Here is a 17,839-nt window from a genome sequence, read left to right as displayed (position 1 = left end):
TAAGCAGTAATCATCTCAAGAACCACATACAATCAATTTATCAGTGTCATGCTTCAATTCTAAACTGGTACAATATAATTTTAACAAATAAAAATAAGTCTTTGCATTTATTTAATAAGCTCAATTATGAGTTTCTCTGGTGACATGAACACCTAATAGCTGGGTCAATAGAATGTCTGAATGGCAATTATGCCATTTCTCTCTTCCTATATGATTCTCATGTTACATTTTAATGTGTTTCTGTTCAAGTCAATTCAGTATACCAGTAGGCAAAAGGCAAGAAGCTGATTTACTCACAAATAAATTGGAAAACTCAATTTTCAAGTTCAGTTTTCAACAAGATACACATGAGAACAATAACTGAATTTTAAGAAACTGCTATTTACAGACATTTCAACCCATGCTAATACAAAATATTTAATGGGTAAAACAGATTATGCATTTCTTCAATTTGAATTTTCCTGAGGATATTTTATATATATTCTGATATAAAATGAGAATTGGGTTATAAAAATGTTATAGTTTTCACTGACCATCCATGCTGAAAGGTATCAAATTTTAAATAGTTTTCCCTAGATTTTTAGATAAAATGTTGTTAGGAATAAAATTTTTTTACAGTATCTTGCTCATAGTAGGTATATAGCCTGTGCGAAATGCAGAAAAAACTCCATTATATATTTTGAAGAAAGATATGTCTAAAGAGACATTTAGTAAAAAGGTAGCAATTAGATAACTTTAAAAATATAGTTGCATTACTTTCATGTATGCTACATATCTAAAACTGATATTTAAACAGAAAATGAGATAATGGTATGCAATTGGTAAATGTTAGGTATACAATTGATAATCATTTTTCAGTGCTAACAATGTTCTTTCATTTTACTCTCTCCAAAATGATTTCCCCCATTTTAAAGCTATTCTATATGGTCTTTCTCTTCAGGTTTTGTGGATACTACACACTTTGATGTCCTCTGACCTATCAAACCTATCCCTTTTAGTCTCCCTTGCTGGATCCTCATCCAGATCATGCCCTCTAACTGTAAGTATCCCACAGAGTTCTGTCCTGGGACCTCTTCTCCTTCTATACTACTTCACTTGGTGATTTCATCATCTCCCATGGATTTCATTCCATCTCTATGCTAATGATTTTTAAATCTTCTTATCCCACTCTAAAGTCTCTGCTGAGATCCAGCCTCACAGTTGCAATGGCTTTTAAGACATCTCAAACTGGATGTCCAGTGCACATCTTAAACTCAACATGTCCACACTTACTATCTTTACTCTAACCCTCCCCTTTCTAAACTTATTATGGTCTAGGTCCATGGTGGTGAACCAATGGCATATGTGGCTGAGGAAGCACTCAGTGGGCATGAGAGCTGTCACCCCATCACAGAGTTCACCAGATTTTGTTACTAGAAAACCAGAGAGATGAGGGGCAGGGCTTCTCACCTACCCCTCTCCACAGGCACCTGTGGACATTTCTTAGATCACCCCCCTTTTAATAGGTTCACCATCACTGGACTCTGGGATAACACAATCTTCCCATTCCCTTAGGTATCATCTTTGACTCTCTCACACCCCATGTCTGACCTATTGATTTCACCTTTGGGGCATCACTTCGAATGCTCCCTTACCTCTTCTGGTACTGCCAACACCTTGGTACAGGCTCTCATCACATCACACCTTGACTATTGAAATAACCTGAAGATTTTGCTGGTAATTCACTCCCCACTCTAATCCATATTTCATTCAGTGACCCAAGTGATCTTCCTAAAGCACCAGTCTGACCATGACACCATCCTCCTCAGTAAACTCCAATGTCTCCCTTTTATCTCCAGGATCAAATACAAAATTCCTCTTTTGGCATTCAAAACCCTTTATAATCTAGTAATACCTTACCTTTCCAGACTTCTAGTACCTTAGTCCTAACTACATACTATTTTATTCAATGACATGGACCCCTTTGATGTTCCATCAATAAGGCATTCCATCTCTCAGCTCTGGGCACTTGCTTTGATTGTCCCCCATGCCTAGAACCCTCTTGTTCTTCATTTATATCTAATGGCTTCCTTACTTTCTTTTAAATCCCAATTCCAATTCCATCTTCCACAGGAAGCATTTATCAGCTCTTTTAAAATTCAATGCCTAAGTGGAGCTAAAATGGCAACTTAGAAGCACCAAAAGCTCAATCTTTCTCAGACAATCCTTTTATATCAATATTTATCATATGCTTCAGACAACAGAAACCTGAATCCAACAAGGACAGTAGGACATGGGACTCTCCTATGGAAAATATCTTAAAAGGTGAGCACAGAGAGGCTATTTTCATGGGATAAAGGACAGAAGGGCAGGTTGAATACCCTCCCCCACCCATAACTACTGATCTGTGTGATCAGATAAGACGGACAGTCTGTGATTGCCCAGGTTAGAGACTGCAGCTCTGAAAGAAAAAAGGTTTGTCTCTGACTCATCACACAAGAGCCAGGTAATAGCTGGTAGAGGGGAACTTGGGGTGGGGCTATAGGGAGGGACACCCTCACCCACCCATCTCACTGAGATCTGCAATCATACCTGGCTTCTGAGTGAGTCCCAGGTAGAGCACAGTGAAGAATATGACCTGGGGCAGGCTAGCCCAGTAGGCTAGCAAAGTTGGTTAAATACCAGCAGAGGATTGAGAAAAGAGAAGATTTGGCCTTTGGGCATAGCAGCCCAAACACTCTGATACAGAAAACCAGCAAAGGGGCAAGATAATACTCCATAGCCTGAGAAAAATAAACAAATAAAAATAAATAAAATGATTAAACAAGAGAAAAAGAAAAAAAGTCACAGTCAAAAGCTTCAATGGGAGTAAGGATCAAATGGAAGAGCCTGAGAACCAAGGAACATAAAGCAAAGCCTCAAAAAAATCAGGGAGCTAGATGCAGGCTTTGGAGAAGCTCAAAAAATAATTAAAAAATCAAATAAGACAGGCTGAAATAGCAAAATAAAAATAGACTAAAAAGCAAAATAAGTCATCTGGAAACAAAGGCACAGGCACTGAAAGCTGGAACTGACCTGCTGGAAAATAGGGAAAAAAGAATGGAAGAAGAGAAAAATGACTTGAAAGAAAGACTGGACCAAAAAGAAAAGGAAGATTAAAAGGTTGTGGAAGAATTTCAGTCTCTAAAAACTAGACAGAATTGGACAATTAGAAACTAATGACTTCACAAAACAAGCAATAGAACAAAATCAAAAGAATAAAAAATTAAAAATGATATAAGATGCCTCACTGAGAAAATAACTGACCTTAAAAATAGATCCAGGAGAGGCAATTTAAGAATTATTGGGCTACTTGAAAATCATGACCAAAGGAAAAGCCTATACATTATTCTACAAGAAATTATACAAAAAACCTGCCCTGATATTCTTGAACAAGAGGGTAAAAAAGAGATAGAAAGAATCCACAGATTACCCCTTGTATTAAATCCCCAAATGACAACAACCAGGAATGTTATAGCCAAGCTCAAGAGTTTCCAGATCAAGGGGAAAATATAACAAACTGCTAGAAAGAAACAATTCAGATATCACAGAACCTCAGTCAGGATTACACAGGACCTAGCTACATCTACACCGAAGGACTAGAAGGCATGGAATATGATATTCCAGAAGGCAAGGGAATTGGATCTACAACCAAGAATCAACTACCCAGGAAAATTTATTATATTCTCTCAGGGGGAAGAATGGTCATTTAATAAAATAGATTTCCAAGCATTCCTAAAAATATAGACTTAAACATAAAAGTTGATGCCCAAATATAGAACTCAAGAGAATCACAAAAAGGTAAATCAGGAAGAAAAAAAATTAAGGGACTCAATAAGGTCAAATAGCATGTATTGTTATATAAAAAGATGATATCTATAACTCTTAAAATTATTATCATCATCATAGTAGCTAGAAGAAGTATACATAGAAGGTATAGTGGTAAACTATATGAGGATGATATGTATATTAAAAACTATGAGTGAAAAGAGGATAATATTAAAAATAGAAAAAGGGGAAAAGAGGATGAAATACATTTCATAAAGAAGCACACAGAGTAGGGGTGGGGAAGAAGACCAATATAATGGAAGGGAGGAAGAGGTCGTAGACATAATACTTAAATCTTTTACTCATTGGAATTGACCCAGAGATGGAAGAACACTCAGATCCATTGGGGCATAGAATTATATCTTGCATTATAGAGAAGTAAAAGGATAATGAGAAATGGGATGGTGGGGAGAGAGCAATGCAAAATAGGGAGAGGTTGGGGGCATTCAAAGGGCCCTATAGTAAGAAGGGAGTAATAAGAAGGGAGGGGGAGGAAGGAGAGTAATATTAGGGAGAGGAAAGGGAAGAGGCTGACTAAAAGTAAAATGCTGGAGGAGAGAGTAAAAGGGATAAGAGAAAAGGTAGGATTAAAGGAAGAGGTCAAAATGGAAGGGAATACACTGATGGTAATCATAACTGTGAATGTGACTAGGATGAACTCACTTACAAAATGGAAACAGATAGCAGAATGGATTAAAAACCAGAATACTAGCATACATTGTCTACAAGAAGCACACTTCATGCAGGTAGACATACATAATGGAAAGGTAAGAGGTTAGAGCAGAATTTACTGGGCTGCAACTGAGACAAAGAAGGCAGGAGTAGCAATCATGATCTCAGATAAAGCTAAAGTAAAAATAGATTTGATTAAAAAAGATAAAGGACTCCTAACCAAGAGCAAAATATTGCCACAAAGCAAATACAGAAGTGAAAGAACCAACAAAGAGACTGAGTGAAAAAAACTTTAAAAAAAAGGCTCAAAAGGTAGGCAGAGACCATCTGGGGAATTGAAGTGAGAAGGGAACAGAGCCAGCAAGAGACTATAACAAGGAGTGAAGAGCAAACTATAACCCCTGCCACCCACCCACCCACCCTGCATATGCTGTCACAGGTTCCAAACATAAGCCCAAATTAACATTCAGACTTGAGACCTCCATGGGCCAATAGTGGTCCAAGCCAATTCATACCCCACTGAAATTTTAAAACTGTAGAGACATCTGGAGGGGGTTGATAATTGTGGGCCCAGAGAAAAGTCAGGAATCCCAGTCTGGGCTGGGGATGAGGACATAATCCATGGTTTGTGGTAAGGACACAGTTCTCAGGGGGAGTCCTCCCTCCCAATATCTTTTCCCCAAAACTAAGGGTAGACCTCCAGGACAGGGCAATTAAATGTGTGCTTGACTGAATCAAGAACACAATGAGACCAAAACCATAAGCCTAAGCCTGGGGCTTGAATTTGACCAGCCCTTGACCAGATCAAGTTCACAGTAAGATAAAAAGCTTACACCTAAGCCTGAGGAAAGTTTTTAAGGTACCAGCATCTCAAAGGGCAATTGAATGAGCAGGGGGAGTGGGCTCTCAGAGCTCTTAGCTCTCAGACCATCTGATAAACTAGTAACAAACCAGAAAACAAGCTAAAAATAATATCAAGGAATGACTGAAGTTGAAGAGGGTATCTCAACTTCCTAGAAAACAGTCTACCTATAATTAGATAGGAAAAATAAGCAAACAAAAAACACCTAACTCCAAAGAATTTTTCATGGAGACAAAGAGCAAGGTACAGACACAGAAAGGGACAGTAAAAAGGAAAGGAAATGCATGCAAAGTCCAAAAGAAAAAATGGATGTGACACAAATTCTCGAAGACCTCAAAAAAGACTTCAAAAACCAATTAAGAGATGTAGAGGAAAAGTGGGGAAGAAAAATGAAAGTGATGCAAGAAGAAAGGAAAGTGCTACAAGGTGAATAGAAAGTGATGCAAGGAGAAATGGACAAATTGAAAAAAGAAGAACCAAAAACTGACAGAGGAAAATCATGTCTTAAAAATCATTATTGACCATCTAGAAACTAATGACTTCATGAGAAATCAAGAAACAAAAGCAGAATCAAAGAAATGAATAAACAGAGGAAAACATGAATTATCTCACTGAAAAAAATAAATGACCTAGAAAATAGATCTAGGAGAGACGATTTGAGAATTACTGGACTACCAGAAAGTCATGATCAAAAAAAAAAAACCCTGAGACATCACACTATAAGAATTTATCAAAGAAAACTTCCCAGAGATCCTCAAACAAGAAAATAAAATTAAAATAGAATTCAAATGACAGTTTCCAGGAATAAAATAGTTAAATTCAAGAGCCACCAAGTTAAGGAAAAAATACTTGAAGCAGCCAGAAAGAAACCATTCAAATAACACAGAGCTACAATCAGGATCACACAGGGCTTGGCAGCTTCTACATTAAAATATTGTAAAGCATGGATTGTGATATTCAGGGTTGCAAAAGATTTGGGTTTACATCCCAGAGTCACCTATCCAGCAAAACTGAGTATATTCTTTCAGGGGAAAATATGGTCATTCAATAAGATTATCAAAGATTTCCAAGCATTCCTGAGGAATAAGTCAGACCTAAACAAAAATTTGAAGTCCAAAACCTGAAACACAAGAGAAGCCCAAAAAGGTAAATAAGAAAGAGAAAATTTAAGGAACTCATTAAGATTAAAATGTTTATATGTCTACATGGAAAGAGTATTTCTGTAATTCTCAAAAATTATTCTTAGTAGTTGAGAAGATAGAAGGAATTTACTCACAAAGAGGGTGGATAATTAGCTGATTATGATGATATGATGTATATGAAGATATGATATATATGTAAATGTGATGATTGAAATTATAAGTATGATATTATATGTATGCATATGAATGGTATGTAAAAAATCAGTAAAGGGCTGAAATAGAGGGTTGCACCAAAGATGCATGAAAAATCATTACAGAGAGGGGAGGACAAAGGGTGATGATAGGCAATGCTTAAACTTAACTTTCATTGTAACTGACTGCAGAGGGAAAAACTAGTATACTCAGTGGGTTATAGAATTCTTTCAACCTACAGAGAAGTTGAAGAGGAACAAGAAAAATAAAGGGGAGGATAATTAAAGGGAGGTGTAGGTGTATGTGTGTGTGTGTGTGTGTGTGTGTGTGTGTGAAAAAAGCAAATACTGGTGAGGAGGAATAGAGTGAAAGGGAATAGAGTACAATCTAAAGGGGATAATATGATGGAGGTAAATACACAGTAATCATAACACTGAATGTGAATGGGACGAACTTATCCATTAAATGGAAGCAGACAGAAGAGTGGATTAAAAACCAAAATATTACTATATATTGTTTACAAGAAACACATTTGAGGCAAGGTGACACACAAAGATTCAAGGTAAAATGCTAGAGCAGAATTTATTATGCATCATCTAAACTAAAAAAAAAAAGCAAGAGTAACAGTCATGATACCCAGAGTCAAAGTAGAAATTGATTTGATTAAAAGAGATAAGGAAGGAAATTATATTTTGCTAAAGGGTACTAAACACAATGAAGTAATATCGTTACTAATCATTTATGAACCAAATGGTATAGCATCTAGATTTCTAAAGTAAAAGTTAAAGGAGCTCAAGGAGGAAATAGATAGTAAGACCATACTAGTGGGGGGTCTCAACCTTTCCCTATAAGAACTAGATAAATCAAACCAAAAAATAAGAAAGAAGTATATGAAATGCTAGAAAAATTATAACTAATAGCTATCTGGAGAAAACTGAACAGGAATAAAAAGGAATATAACTTCTCATCAGTACATGGTATATATACAAAGACTGACTATGTAGTAGGGCTTAGATATATTGCAAAAAATGCAGAAAAGCAGAAATAATAAATGCAACTTTTTCAGATCATAATGTGATAAAAATTATAGTTAATAAGGCTCCATAGAAAGGCACATTGAAAATTAATTGAAAACTAAATAATCTAATTCTTCAAAACTGGTGGGTCAAAGAAGAAATAATAGAAACCATTATGGGCTTCATTAAAAAGAATGACAATGAGGCAACAACATATCAAAACCTATGGGATACAGCTAAAGCAGGACTCAGGGGAATTTTTATATTGCTGAGTCCCTTTAATAAAAATTGAAAGGAAGGATATGAATGATTTGGTCTTGCAACTTAAAAAATTAGAAAAAAGAACAAATTAAAAATCCCCAGGTGAAAACTAAATTGGAAATCCTAAAAATTAAAGGAAAAATTAATCAAATTGAAAGTAAAAAAAAATTATTGAACTAATAAATAAGACTAGGAGCTGGTACTTTGAAAAAAGTACTGGTTAATCTAATAAAAAAGAAAGAAAAGAATCAAAGTAACAGTATCAAAGATGAAAAGTGTGATCTCACCTCTAATGAAGAGGAAATTAAGGTATGTAATAATTAAAATTCAGTTATGATGCTGCTAGTAGCTTTAACAGCTTTATTACATCAAAGTAGAAATAGTATGAGAGCAAAATATAGGAAAGAGGTAGAGAGTTGTCTAGCCTACCATCCTATGTACTGTTCTGATGGAATCCAGCTCACCACTGACAGGGTTCCAATCTCTATTATTTAATATTGTACTATAAAATGCTAGTGGTAGCAATTAAGAGAAGAAAAAGAAATGGAATGGATTAAAATAGGCAATAAGGAGTATTAACTATCACTCTTTGCAGATGAAATAATGGTTTATTTAATGAATCCTAGAAAATCAACTAAAAGGCCAGTGAAAATAATCAACAAGTTTATTAAAGTTGCAGGGTACAAAATAAAACCCATATAAATCATCAGCATTTCTGTATATTTCCAACAAAAATTAGTAGCAGGAGTTAGAAAGGGAAACTCCAATTAAAATCGCTAAAAACACAGAAGAAAAACAACTGCTTGATCACCTGGGTTGATGGGGATATGACTGGTGATGTAGACTCTAAAGGATCACCATAGTGCAATTATCAATAATAAGTAAATAGGTCTTGATCAATTACACAAGGAAAACCCTGTTGAATTGTGTGTCAGCTACAGGGAGTGGGGCTTGCGGGGAGGGAAAGAACATGAATCTTGTAACCATGGAAAAATATTCTAAATTAATTAATTAAATAAGAAATTTCAATTTAAAATAAAATAAAATCATTCTAAATAATATTAAATATTCAGGAATATATTTGCCCAGACAAGGAATTACATGAACACAACCACAAAACATTTTTCACACAATTAAAACTAGATCTAAATAATTGAAAAAAACATTAATTGCTTCTGTATAAGATGAGCTAATATAATAAAAATGACAATCTTACCCAAATTATTTTACTTATTCAGTGCCATACCTATCACACTTCCAAGAAGCTTTTTTTTATAGAATTAGGAAAAAACGATAACAAAGTTCATCTGGAAGAACAAAAGTTCAAGAATATCAAGTGAAATAATGAAAAAGAATATGAAAGATGGTTGCCTAGCAGTACCAGATCTTAAACTGTACTATAAAGCAGTGGTCATTAAAACAACATGGTACTGGCTAAGAGGCAGAAGAGAGGATCAATGGAATAGACTAGGGACAAATGACCTCAGCAAGCTAATGTTCAATAATCCCAATGATCCCAGACTTTGGAACAAGAACTCATTATTTGACAAACTACTCAGAATGTTGGAAAACAATATGGGAACAATTAGTTTTAGATCAGTATCTCATATCCTATACCAAGATAAATTCAAAATGGGTTACTGACAAATATAAAATGAAATCATAAATTAGGTGAATATAAAATAGTATACCTATGAGAGCATATATATATATATATATATATGTGTGTGTATATATATATATATATATATATATATATAGTCAGACCTATGAGAAAGAAAGGAATTTAAGAACAAACAAGAAATAGAGAACATTACAAAATATAAATTATTTGATTATACTAAATTAAAAAGTTTCTGAACATACAAAACCAATACAACCAAAATCAGAAGGAACAAAACAAACTGGGGGAAAATTAAGGTTTAATCTGCCAAATATATAAGTAACTAAGTCAAATTTACAAAAAAATCAAGCCATTCCCAATAGACAAATGGTCATGGGATATGAATAAGCAGTTTTCAGATTAAGAAATCAAAGCTATCAATAATCACATGAAAAAGTGTTCTAAATCTGTCCTGATTAGAGAAATGAAAATCAAAACAACTCTAAGGTACTCTCTTAGACCCATCAGAGTGACCAATATTACAGCAAATGAAAATAATAAATGTTGGAGGGAGTGTGGCAAAATTGGAAAACTAATTCATTGCTGATAGAGTTGTGATTTGATCCAACCCTTCTGGAAGGAAATTTGGAATTATGCCCAAAGGGCTTTAAAAGACTTCATGCTGACTTCTGGGCTAAGATGGCTGCAGTGTAGAAGCAAGGGACTTCCTCTCCTCACCATCTACTGATGTAAAGTGCCTCAAAACGACAAAAACCAAAATCAGATGAGTGAAGGGTCTCAAGTCATTTATCTATTTTGTATTTATGGAAGATGTTGATCTAAACCTAATTTTTCCCATACTGTTTTCCAATTTTCCCAGCAGTTTTTGTCAAATAGTTCTTGTCCCAAAAGCTGGGGTTTGGGAATTTATTGAGCACTAGCTTGCTGAGGTCATTTACCCCTAGTCTATTCCAAGAGACCCTTCTGTCTCTTAGCCAGTACCATATTGTTTTGATGACCACTGCTTTATAGTAAAAGCTTTAAGTTTAAGATCTGGTACTGCTAGGCTCCCTTCCTTCACATTTTTTTCATTATCTATTTCCCTTGATATTTTTGATCTTTGCTTCTTCCAGATGAACTTTGTTATATATTTTTTAATTCTATAAAAAAGATTTTTGTTGTAGTTTGATAGGTATGTCACTGAATAAATAGATTAATTTGGGTAAGCTTGTCATTTTTATTATGATAGCTTGTCCTACCCACGAGCAATTAATATTTTTCTAATTATTTAGATCTATTTTTCATTGTGTGAAAAGTTTTGTGGTTGTTTTCATTTATTTCCTGTGTTTGTCTTGGTAGATAAATTCCTAAATATTTTATATTGTCTAGAGTGTTTGGAGTTTCTCTTTCTAACTCTTGTTGATGAATTTTTTTGGAAATATATAGAAATGCCAATTATTTATGTGAGTTTATCTTGTTCCCTGCAACTTTGGAATAGTTAATTATTTCCACCAAAGCACTTCTGAGAAAACATTCTACCCACAGAAAAGTTAATAGTCTCAGGGTGCAAAATGAGGCATAATTTTTAATATAGCCAATTCAGGAATTTGTTTTGCTTTACTATGCAAAATAATACTTCTTATAAGGATTTGTTCTTTTGACTGTTTTCAAATGGGTTAGTGAGGAGTGAAGGTGTGGATGATAGATGAGATAGTTTTCATTAATTGAAAAAAATAAAATTATTTTTAAAAGATTCATTAAGGACTAAAAAATGGTCTTTAGAATGATTAAATGAGTTCACAACTCCCCCAACACTGCATTAGTGTCTCATTTTCCCACATACCCTCCAAATTTTATCATTTTCCTTTTTCTGTCTTAATAGTCTATCTGACTGGTGTAAGGTAGTACCTAAGAGTTGTTTTTAAGTTTTGTTTGTCTAATTAATACTGACTCAGATAATTTTTTGTATGACTAGCAAGAGCTTTAATTACTTACCCTGAGAATGGTCTATTCTTATCCTTTGACTCTCATTTGGGGAATGACTTGTATTTTTAAACATTCAACTTATTTTTCTATGTATTTAAAAATGAAGCCTTTAATAGAGAGATTCATAATAAAAATCGTACTGCGTATTTCTCTCCATCTAATTTGCCCCTGCTTAGTTTTTGACCACCACCTTCCCCAATTGCCCTCTTCTATCAGCCTGAACACCCCCTCCTATCTGCTTCCCTTCCTACTTTCCTGTAGATATGGATCCAGAACTAGTTAAATGTTCAGACCAAAAATAAGTGTGAATTTTTGAGAGTTTCTAAATTAATGGGAAGACTCCAAAGGATCTCTGCTTGGCTTTATACTGCTTAATCTTTTGTCAACTACTTAGATGAAGGCATATAGTATGTTAAAAAATTTAAGATCATACAAAAGTGGGATGGCTTTTTAAAATTTTATTTTCCCAATTACACGCATTGACAATTTTCAAAATACATTTTCCAAAATTATAAGATTCATATAGTCTCCTTCCCCACAGTGCCAAGTGTAATACATTTGTATGCCTATCCTCCTTTAGTTTCAACCTTCCTAACAATTATCATTTTCCTTTTCTATTACTTTTCACAGTCTGATGGATGAGGTAGAGCCTCAGAGGTTTTAAAATTTACATTTAATTAGTCTTAGTTATTTGTAGTATTTTTAATGCAGTTTAATTTCTTCACCTGAGAAATGCTCTTGTTGCTGAATATTTGAATCAGTTCCCAATTATAACTCAGATACCAAATTCTTATCAAAGAAGCTTACTGAAAAGTTCCTGGAGGTGGTAAGCAATTAAACAATTTGATATGGGTTATACATGTGTTATCATGCAAAACATACTTCCATATTGGTCATTGTTTTACAAGAATACTCATGTGAAGCTAAAAACACAAACTAAAGTAAAAGCAATATCCTTTGATCTGCATTCCAACTTAAACAGTTCTTTCTTTGGAGGTTGAGAACATTCTTCTTTTCAAGTCTTTCAGAGTTCTGGATCATTCTATTGCTGAGAATAGGCAAGGCTTTCACAGTTATTGGATGGACTATTTAAACTTGGGATGACTAAGTCAGAGTCCAAGAAGATTTTGTTGTCTGGAAAATGTTGCCTAAGTCACAAAAGTCTAAATATCACCTTGGTCACGTCCATGTCTTCCATCTACCCATTCTTTGAAACTTCTACAACAGAGAAATAATTCTCTCAATTTTCTGACATATTAAAATCAATCAGTATCAAAGAAGTGGAAGCTCTTATAGCCTCATAGACCTAGTCTAATCCACATCTTACCATGAATCCCAATTTTACTTAAAGACTTCTAGTGAAGAGAGACAGAGTCTCCCTCCCTCTATTTCTCATCACCCCCCCCCAGACTACCTATAACACTTTTGAATAGATCTAAATGTCAAAGGTTTGCCTTATATAGAATAGATATATACCTCTTTGTATATTTAACATATTGCTTCTAATTCTATCCTCTGGAACCAAACAAATCTCTTTTCTTCCTGATAACCTTTCAAATACTTGAAAATTGCTATCATGTCCTCCTTGAGTCTTCTGATTTCCTGACTAAACTCCCACAGTTCCTTCACCTGTTCCTCATATGGAATGTGAGAAAAGCCATACATCAGTCTAACCATCTTATGTCAAATGCAATATATGATGATTATCCATAGGAGAACCATAGTATGCCAAGGGATAGGAATCTAAATTTTACCTATTCTTGTTTACCCTTTAAAATTTATCTCTCTGGTTCATACAGGTTACTCCTTCCTTCTCCTTACAGATCTTAGATATTTGTGACCTTGTTTACACTACAATTACTACTTCCCTTTATCCTCAACAACACGAAAACACTAACACAATAGTATTGTTAAATGCATTGAGTTAATAAAGGTTTTGTGTATACTTTATATATTCAATGTAGGATATTTATAAATCACCCAAATCACTATAATTTCTATATATTACCATTAAAATCCAGTAAGAAGAGATAGAGAAATTCTACTTAAAATAATTGCAGGCATTATAAAATACTTGGGCATCTACCTGCCAAGACACATCTAGGAATTATATTAACAAAATAACAAAACACTTTCCACAAAATACAGATCTAAACAAATGGAAAAATATTAATTGCTCATGGATAGGCTGAGCCAGTGACAATGACAATTTTTTCTAAATTAATTAATTTATTTAATGTCTTACCAATCAAACTACAAATGAAATATTTTATAGAGCTAGAAAACGTAAAATCAAAATTCATCTGGAAGAACAAAAAGTCATGCTATCAAGTGAACAATAGAAAACATGTAAGGTAGCCTAACAGTATGAGATTTCAAATTATCATACAAAGCAGGAATCATTTAAACAAGAAGCTGGCTAAGAAATAGAGCAATGGATCAATAGAATAGATTAAGTACACAATACATAGTAGTAAATGACCATTGAATTCAGTGTTTGATAAACCTAAAGATTCAAACTTTGGAGGCCAAAAATCACTATTTGACAGAAACAATTGGGAAAATTGTAAAGAAGTATGGAAGAAATATCTCACATTGTACATTAAACTAAATAGGTGCATGATTTAGATATAAAGGGTGATATCATAAATAAATTAGGAAAGCATGGAATATTGTACCTGTCAAATCTTTGGGTGAGGGGAAAGTGTATGACCAACAAGAGACACATAGGATCATATAATTATAATGGAATACAAATATGCCACAAGAAAAGATAAAGAGGATGATTTCATTAATACCAAGGAAGACTAATATGAACTGATGCAATGTGAAGTGAGCAGTACCAGGAGAACATTGTAGACAGAAGCAATGTTGTAAGAACGATCTCATGTGAAACACTTATTTACTCTGATCAATACAATGATCAGAGTCAATTCCAAAGGACTCATGATGAAAAAGGTTGCTTATATCTGGAGACAAAACTAATGAACTCTAAAGTACAGATTGAAGCACACTTTTTCCACTTTATTTTTTCTGAACATAGCTAATATGACAACATTTTTGTGTGACTTTGCATGTATAATTGATATCATGTTTTTTGCCTTCTCAATGAGTGAAGGAAGGGCTTGATAGGAGACCATCTAAAATTAAAATGTTTTAAAATTAGTGTTTAAAAAGTATATTTATAAAATATAGAAATAATTTTAATTTTTTAAATAAAAAAATTAAATAATGTTGTTCATAATCACTAGTCAGTGGACCAAGCATGTAAAAAATGCTAATGGGAGGATATTAGGGAGATAAATCCTGAGAATTGATGTAAAGGAGCTTTATAAAGGCCAAGGACTAGGGATTTGTTCCTAAAAAGATAAGAGGCCAAAGAAGTTATCTACTATGGAAGGTTAAAAAGTGCTCACTTGAGAGGCAGTAGATATATGTTCCTACTACATGTATAAAAGCATTTGATCCACATACACTGAGGGGTCAGTTAATGAAAGTCCAATAAATGGCATGATCTAAATTATAAAATATCAATTTCAGTGTTAACTTGAAATGTTTGAAATGCTAAGTTTATAAATTATATGATATGAAATAAAATATATTTCTCTTGATTTCCTTATATTTTGATTGCCATCATGGTTTGGGGGATTCTTTTCTTTTGATTCTCTAACTTTCAGAAGCATGAATATCAGTGGTCTGAATATCATGAAAAAGAGTAATAGATGATAAATAGGAAAGAAGATTAGAATTACTGAGATGTAGCATACAAGTAAAGATTCATCTTAGAAAGGTATGTTTGTTTAGGAGGAAGTTTTCTTATCTTCTACTATTTCTAGTTAATTAGCAGTGTCAGATGATGTAATAACCACTTTCCCAATCAAAATAAGTGGAATAACATTAATTTAAATGCAACACAATTTGAATATTAACAGACTTTTTAGTCATTTTGTGTGTCCCATTTACACCTGACAAAAAGAAAATATTAGTGGATGATTTAAATATGTAGAAATATAGATGGTATTTGTGCCTTTTTCTATCATATGTTAACTTGCAAGCCTAGAACCTAAACAGATTTTGATTTTCTCTTAGAATCTTTATGTTTGTCTTATTAAAAACATTTTTTAAAATTTAGATTATTTTTCCATGGTTATAGGACTCATGATTCTATTCCCTCTTCCTTTCCCCTCCCATAGCTGACAAGTAATTCCACTGGGTTATACATGTATCATTGTTCAAAACCTATTTCCATGTTATTCATATTTGCATTTGAGAGAACTTTTAACATCAAAACCTTAATCATATCCATATCTAACTACATGATCGATCATGTGTTTTTCTTCTGCATTTCTGTTCTCACAGTCCTTTCTCTGGATATGTATAGTGTTCTTCCTCATAAATTCCTCTGGATTGTCCTGGATCATCGCATCGCTGGTGGTAGAAAAGTCTGTTATGTTCAATTGTTCCATAATGTATCAGTCTCTGTGTACAATGTTCTCCTGGTTCTGCTCCTTTCACTCTGCATCAATTCCTGGAGATTGTTTCAGTTCACATAGAAATCCACTAGTTCATTATTCCTTTCAGTACAATCATATCCCATCCCCACCAGGTAACAAAATTTGTTCAGCCATTCTCCAACTGGAGGGCATCCCCTCATTTTCCAATTTTTTGCCACCACAAAGACTGAGGATATAAATCTTTTTTTACAAGTCTTTTTCCTTATTATCTCTTTGGGGTACAAACCCAGCAGTGGTATGGTTGGGTCAAAGGGTAGCCATTTTTTTTTACTTTAATTTTATTGATTAATTAAAATTTTTTCCATGGTTACATGATTCATTTTCTTTCCCTCTCCTCCTCCCACCCCACTCTCATAGCTAATGCGCAATTCCACTGGGCTGGGTTTTACATGTGTCATTGATCAAGACCTATTTCCATATTATTGATAGTTGTACTAAGGTGATTGTTTAGAGTCCATATCCCCAAACATATCCCCATAGAACAATTTTGTTTTTCTTCTGTGTTTCTATTTCCACAGTTCTTTCTCTGCATGTGGATAATGTTCTTTCTCCTATGTACCTCAGAATTTTCCTGGATCATTGCATTGCTACTAGTAAAGAAGTCAATTACCATCGATTGTACCTCAGTGTATCAGTCTTTGTGTACAATGTTCACTAATCCTTTGAGCACAATAGTATTCCATCACCAACAAATACCACAACTTGTTCAGCCACTCCCCAATTGAAGGTCATCTCCTCATTTTTCAATTTTTTTGCCACAACAAAGAGCGCGACTATAAATATTTTTGTGCAAGTCTTTTTCCTTATTATCTCTTTGGGATATAAATCCAGCAGTGGTATTGCTGGATCAAAGTCTTTTAAAACCCTTTGTGCATAGTTCCAAATTGCCTTCCAGAATGGTTGGATGAATTCACAATTCCACCAGCAATGCATTAATGTCCAAATTTTGCCACATCCCCTCCAACAATTTTTACTTTCCTTTGCTATTATATTAGCCAATCTGCTAGGAGTGAAGTGGTACCTCAGAGATGTTTTGATTTGTATTTCTCTGATTATAAGAGATTTAGAACACTTTTTCAAGTGCATATTGATAGCTTTGATTTCTTTATCTGAAAATTGCCTATTCATGTCCCTTGCCCATTTATTAATTGAGGAATGGCTTGATTTTTTGTACAACTCATTTAGCTCCTTATAAATTTGAGTAATTAGACCTTTGTTAGAGGTTTTTGTAATAAAGATTTTTCCTTTCCCATAGATCTGACAAGTATACTATTCTATGTTCACCTAATTTACTTATAGTTTCCTTCTTTATATTCAGGTCATTCACCCATTTTGAATTTATCTTGGGGTAGGGTGTGAGATGTTGATCTAAAACTAATATCTCCCATTCCAATTTTCCCAGAAGTTTTTGTCAAATAGTGAATTCTTGTCCCAAAAGGCGGGATATCTTTGGGTTTATCATTCACTGTCTTGCTGAGGTAATTTACCCCAAGTCTATTCCACTGTTCCTCCCTTTTGTCTCTTAGCCAGTACCGTGTTGTTTTCATGACCACTGCTTTATAGTACAGTTTAAGGTCTAGTACTGCTAGAGCCCCATCCTTCACATTTTTTTTTCATCATTTCCCATGATAACCTTGATTTTTTTCTTCCAGATGAACTTTGCTATAATTTTTTCTAATTCAATAAAATAAGTAAATTAACATGACTATGATTGTCAGTTTTATTATGTTAGCTTGTCCTACCCA

The 17,839-nt window shown here is 34.0% G+C and overlaps 1 long non-coding RNA gene across 2 annotated transcripts in view; it reads left to right on the top strand.

Annotated features, from left to right (window-relative positions):
* LOC103095441 (uncharacterized) overlaps positions 1–8,973 on the top strand; it is a 183,408-nt gene extending 174,435 nt beyond the window's left edge. For both annotated transcript variants that reach the window (XR_008914645.1, XR_008914644.1), the window contains one exon: positions 941–8,973. This is a non-coding gene — a long non-coding RNA (uncharacterized LOC103095441). The remainder of the gene's footprint in view (positions 1–940) is intronic.
* The last annotated feature ends 8,866 nt before the right edge of the window (positions 8,974–17,839 follow it).

This window comes from Monodelphis domestica, chromosome X (genome assembly GCF_027887165.1).
Source record: "Monodelphis domestica isolate mMonDom1 chromosome X, mMonDom1.pri, whole genome shotgun sequence".
Classification (NCBI taxonomy): Eukaryota; Metazoa; Chordata; class Mammalia; order Didelphimorphia; family Didelphidae; genus Monodelphis; species Monodelphis domestica.
Note: the sequence above shows the minus strand (reverse complement) of the source record. Positions and strands in the feature narration are given on the sequence as shown.